Below are 6,196 nucleotides of genomic sequence, written 5' to 3' on the forward strand. Positions count from 1 at the left end.
CTCCACCTTGAAATAGCCCACACACGGAGCTCCCTCTCCACGAGCACGCCCGGTGGGTAGCGCAGCTCCGGCACGACAGGCGGACGGCTGAAGGTCGGCCCGTTGAACTGCATGGTCTCGCTTGGGGACGGGTCGGTCGATTGGGTGTTTGAAGTTGGAGAGAATGGATCGGATCTGGCTTATGGGTGGGAGAGGAAGATAGGCACCCCATTTATAGGCCTGTGGGTGGGAGAGGAAGAGAGAAAGAATGAGAACGGTGCATGTGTGAATCCGAACGCGTGTGTGTATCCGGACGCGTGTGTGTATCCGTTACGCTTCGCACTCTTAAATTTTTGCACAAAAACGATGCGTGGGGCGCGTGCGTGCATTTGAATCACTGCATAGCTCTTTGACTGGACGGTGCATCTGACTCACTGCCGTGAACCACCTAGCTGGCCTCGCTAGCCTAGCGCGCCTAGCGCGCCTCGCACGCCTCGCTCGCATGCATGCACGTCGCAGCCTCCCGTGCATGCAAACCCACGTCGCCACCTCCCATGCATGCATGCAAGGCCTGGAAAGGCTGAGATGGGCTATTTACTGCAGTCCCAGGCCTAGACAATGAGACGGCCCAACGGTCCATCCAGCGCGCCCGATATTTGTTTAAAAAAAGAATCTCCCAGCCAATCAGATTGCATCTCGCGGATCGCCCCCTCCTCCCCGCAGATTCCTTCTAGAAGGGTTAGATCGACGGCCCTTGTTCAGCGCTAGGGTTAGATGAACGGTCCTAGTTCAGCGCTAGGGTTAGCGGGGTTTGGGAGGGGTTTGGAGCAGTCAAAGCTATGTTTGACCAGATTTCAAATGAGCATAATAAATTAAATAAAAATCAGAAAAATAAAAAACCTGCGCACATAGTCTTCTTATGTCATATACTAATGATTTAAGTTGGTAAACAAGGTTTACATACATTTAAACGATAAGTTCATGTGTATTGTATGATATCTCGAGTATCTCAAACTCTCTTGTATGAAGTGAAGAGAAGTGTTTTGGGGAAATAAACATGAAAATTTCAAAAAACTCACCACAACTTCATTTTAGAGTGACTAAGAAGGATCTAGGCTTAGTTTTTCATTTTGATGTTTTATACTAGTTTAAATCTTGGTTAATGAGCAAAACAAATTTTTTAAAAAAAATCAAAAATGAAAAAACCAGCGCACATAGTCCGTATATATAGAATATATGTTTAGGAAAGTTATTTGGCTGATTTAGACAAGGTCGAAAAAAACCTTGCTTAGAAATGAGGTCGTTTACCCTACCTTTGGACCCCTCATTTTAGCACATTTTTCATGAAAATTTCAAAAACCTCACCACAGCTTCATTTTGGATTGACTAAGAAGGATCCAGGCTTAGTTCTTCATTTTGATGTTTTAGACTTGTTTAAATCTTGGTCAGAGTTAGGTTTGACCAGAATTCAAACGAGCAAAACAAAATTCAAAAAAATCAAAAAAAAGGAAAAACCATGTGCTCATTCAAACATCATCCAACAAATTTAAACATCATGTCAAACAAAGTTCTAACATAGGTCCAACATCATCCAACAGAAATACAACATTATTCATAATGTTTCATAATTATTCATATATAGCGTTCGGGCTTCTGTCTGTTCCTTGAGCTTCTTGCCATCACTTTGCTCCTCGTGCACCTTGTCCTCATTGCTTCTTCTCTTCTCCTCTTGGTTGTCGGTACCTTGTGCGTCTTCTTCAAACCTATCATAGAGCTGTGCAAAACATAAAGGGTAATGAGATCATGCCAAGTGATAAATGTACAGTAGTATTTGATCCTTGCAAGATTTACATAAGCATATGTCCCATTGTTATTTTCCCTCCATAGCAGGCAAGGCATAAGCATATGTGGCTTTGAACCTTGCAACAGAGTAGTAATCATGCACATACTGTTGTATGTTTCCTGCTGGACCTGGGAAAGAAGTGATGAAAAACAAGGCATGAATGCATGGCAACCCAGTTATCTGCCATTGCCTACAACTGCAAGTTCTAGCTTCTAAATCCAATGGATATATCCATTCCCTCTTCTCTTTATCCAAATATGATATCTCTGCTGTGGTACCCGAGCAAAGAGTCATGTTCATTTCCAAGCCTGTTGTTTCTGCTTCAGTTCATTCATCATGGCAGGGATGATAATGTGGCCCATGAATTTTGCCTCGGCTATTCCTGCACGATAATGAAATTTCTTCATGTATTCTATCCTTATCCAGTCCAGCAAATCCACCACATAATGACCCTTTAGTTTCCGGATCGTTGAGTTGAAAGACTTCGCTAGATTATTGTGCACATAGTCAACTTTGCTCAGTTCACTGAATTGGCTTCTGGCCCATAACTTGGAGTGGTGTGTTTCCAAGTATTCTTTCACTTTGGGATTCATGTATAACTGCCTCAAGTGGTAGTTGTGCTTCTTCACACTGCAAGTCAAAGATGCTGGCCATAAATTGTTGGTATACACCTTTCCTTTGAATTTCTTCATGAAATTTGCAGCAAGGTGACGCATGCATTCCCTATGCTCTACTCCAGGGAACACATTGTCCACGGCCACTTCTAACCCTTTGCAGGCATCTCTATGAATGACCAACCCATTGGGATGTGCAATAGCCCGTAGATTATGCAAAAACCAAGTCCAGCTCTCCTCAGACTCTGTCTCCAGCACACCGTAGGCAACTGGAAATACAAAATTGTGTGCATCAACTGCACAGGCTGCTACTAACTGTCCTTTAAACCTCCCTGTCAGAAAAGTGGCATCAATAGCCAAATAAGGCATGCAACCTGCCAAAAAAACCCGGCGACAAGCCTCAAAGCAGACAAAAACCCTCCTAAAGCATTCCTTGGTATTTTTCACTCCCCTGAATGTGTACTCCATGGTGTGGTGATCAATATCTATAATACTACCTGGGCTTGTCCTCACCATTTCACCTTTGAATGAATACAACAATTGAAAACTTTCCTGCCAGTTACCATAAATAGAATCCATAGCATGTTGTTTACCATTGAACAACCTCATGTATGGTAAATCTATCTTGAATTTATCTTTGATGTTCTTATGCAATTCCTTTGGACCCACTTGCTGGTTTTCTTTCACCCACTTCTTTACTTCTTCTGCCACCCATCTTGACTTGGCTCTACTGATTGTATCCTTCCTAAGGGTTGATTCCTGGCATGTGTGCTTAAAAGGGGTCACTTTGACCTGAACATTAGTGCTATTTCGCATTTTAGATGCGAGCAGCCTCCATGGACAACCCTCAGTCGGATAGTGCACTCTGTAACGTACTTGATCGCTCTTGTCAACTTTGAAAGTACGTTCTACCTTGATGCAGTATGTCACAAGTGCATTTCTACACTCATTCATGGATGCCAAAATTGTACCTTCTTCCATATGAGGGTTCAAAGGGTCCCATTCAACAGCTGCAAGGTCTTCGTCCTCACCCACCGCGTCATCATCCACACGGACTGCATTGTGAGCCTCATCTTGGTTATCAGCCCGAGGTGCCCGTCGTAAATTCCGAATAACATCAGAATATAGCTTCTCTTCATCAACCCCAGAATTGTAGTCACTAGGCTCCACTTCAAGGGGGACCCTACTGCTGTTGCCCACACTTGTCGATCCACCACGTCGCCGTGCACCAACTGAACTGTTCTGGCTAGAGATTCCATTACGACGACTTGGTTCTCCCCGAGATGTTGCACCCGTCATCCTAGGTCCAAATGCCTGCTCAAGCACATCAACTTGCAGCCTCACATGAAAATTATCTTTCTCTTTATGCCTAACAAACATGGTAGCTAGCTCTTCATCATTACTAATTGTCACCCATTTCTTTTCCCCATCATAGTATTTGTATACCACTTCATCAAGCAAACCACAAGGATATTGGCTACAAATTACCTCCCCAAATTGTCTGAAACTCCAATCACTAGCCATTGGCAACCGATAATCAAAACCTCCTTGGTATTTCTTCTGATCCTTTGCATCGAACGTGTACCGGTCCCTTCTAATGTGCATCAAGAAAGCAAACCGCAACTCCATCCTAACCGGCGAAAAACAAAGACACAATCAGCACACTAATTGGGCAAACCTACTCGAATCGAGTGTTCAAATGCACAACTAAGCTCAATCTAAACAGGAGGCAAGACTTACCCCTCGAGAACCCAGTCGTGGATGCGGCGGATCTCCGGCCCGATGCGTGCCTCGCCAAATACTCTGGGGTCGCCGCTGCTCTCCATTTCGCCCTAGGGTTCTTACTCCTAGTTCAAATAGCTCCAGTAGTCCCCCACCTTTGAGCGCTCTGGCCGGGCGCATGGAAGGAGGCCGCGCCGCGGGTCGAGCAGGTGGCGGGCACCCCACCTGTGGCATCGCAGGAAGGTGGCAGGCGTCGCAGGTAGCCGTGGAGCGTAGGCGCATGACGGTAGCGGTGGAGTAGGCATGCAGCTAGTGGCGGGGCAGGTGCTGGCCGCGGCGCAAGTGGCGGCGGCGACGCAGGGCAGCCGGCCGGTGGGGAAGCGGATGGGCAGAGTGAGCTACGAATGATTTGGGGATTTAGTTGCACGGGCCTACATGTCAGCTCTGGACCGACATCCACGTGGTCCCACGAGTAAGCTCCGGACCCACAACCACTAATGCTGGCAGACGGAATGGACTCAAATATGGCCGTTTGACCTCGTCATAGTAGTTGTGCATGGAGTAGGGGCAAAACTGAGCACAATTTGCATCTGAGGGCAAAACTGAGCACAGAGACACCACTGAGGGCAAAAGGATAATTAACCCTAAGTTTTTATTTGGTCAAGTAGTCTAATCACCCCCCTCCCTCTAGACATACTTTCGATCCTACAATTGGTATCAAAGCTTTGGTATCCATTTGCCTTGATTTCCATAGCTTTTGGTGATCATAGACTTGGTTTCACGACCTAGGAGAGTATGGCGTCTAGCGAGGGAAATTACCACCTTAGAGGTCCTTACTTTGATGGTACTAATTTTGCCAGTTGGAAGCATAAGATGAAAATGCATATTCTTGGACATAACCCCGCCGTTTGGGCTATTGTTTGTATTGGCTTTGACGGTGAATTCTTCGATGGGAGAGAACCGAACCGTGAAGCTACCACGGAAGAGTTGAAGATGATGCAATACAACGCTCAAGCTTGTGATATCCTCTTCAACAGATTGTGACCCAAAGAATTCAACAAAATCAGCCGCCTTGAGAATGCAAAAATAAATTGGGATACTTTGATTGACATGCACGAAGGTACCGACTCCGTCAAGGAATCCAAATTGAATGTGCTTCAAAGTCAACTTGATAAGTTCAAAATGAAGGATGGTGAATGTATCACTGAAATGTACTCTAGGCTTGCTCTCATCACAAATGAGATTGCCGACTTAGGAAGTGAAGAGATGACCGACAAATTCATCATCAAGAAGATCCTAAGAGCCTTGGATGGAAAATATGATACCATGTGCACATTGATCCAAATGATGCCCAATTACAAAGATCTCAAGCCAACAGAAGTCATTGGAAGAATTGTTGCTCATGAGATGTCACTCAAGGATAAGGAGGAGCCCCACAACAACTCAAGTGGTGCTTACAAAGCCTCGTATGATGCTCCTACATCATCAAGTGAGAAACAAACCTTCAATGAGGAATTGAGCTTAATGGTGAAAAACTTCAACAAGTTTACAAGAGTAGAAGCAAAGAAAGAAGTTCCAAGTCAAGGTCCTACAATGACAAAAGATCTTCGAGTCATGAATGTAATTGCTACAATTGTGGAAGACCCGAACACTATTCCAATGAGTGTACGGCTCCTTACAAAAGGAGAGAAGATTCACCCAAAAGAAGTAGAAGAGAAGAATCACCACCAAGAGAGAGGAGGAGTAGAGAAGATCATCATGAACAAGGATTCGGAAAGGAAGGACAAATCATCAAATAGCTACACAAAAGCGAAGACATGAAGCTCATGTTGGTGAATGGGTATCTGGCTCCGACTCCGACAATCACTCTGAGAGAAGCTATCACTCCGACTTCGCATATACTCAAGATGAAGGTGTTGCCGGTCTAGCACTTGTGTCAACCAACTCCTATGACATATTTGACTCACCAAATGATGGAATTGGAAGATGCTTCGTGGCTAAAGTCCCAAAGGTATCACACCCCGAGTATGTTGATTTC

The sequence above is a fragment of the Triticum dicoccoides genome, chromosome 1B (genome assembly GCF_002162155.2).
Source record: "Triticum dicoccoides isolate Atlit2015 ecotype Zavitan chromosome 1B, WEW_v2.0, whole genome shotgun sequence".
NCBI lineage: Eukaryota > Viridiplantae > Streptophyta > Magnoliopsida > Poales > Poaceae > Triticum > Triticum dicoccoides.